Source organism: Penaeus monodon, chromosome 29 (assembly GCF_015228065.2).
Source record: "Penaeus monodon isolate SGIC_2016 chromosome 29, NSTDA_Pmon_1, whole genome shotgun sequence".
NCBI classification, from domain to species: Eukaryota; Metazoa; Arthropoda; class Malacostraca; order Decapoda; family Penaeidae; genus Penaeus; species Penaeus monodon.
The window spans coordinates 34,110,677-34,110,987 of NC_051414.1; positions in this window are offsets into that span (position 1 = coordinate 34,110,677).

Sequence of the window (311 nt, forward strand, 5' to 3'; positions counted from 1 at the left end):
TTTGGTGTTCAAATTATCAAATAAGATTTAATGTAAAAACTTCATCACTATTTTTTCCTCATTATTTTTGCTGAATTGTAGACCGTTTTTATGCCACTTACAAAGCAATTACAGGATGTATACTGTATGGTGTTCAAAATTGCTTTTGATTTTGTTACGTAGTAGAGCACATAAAATTACTTCTTGAAAAATACAGTGTTTCCCATGAAGTGTGTAAATATATTGTAAGAATGTAAAACACAAAATAAGAAATCATATTTTAGTAGATTATTATTACCTTTTGTCCTATACATACTTATTATAGATTTAAT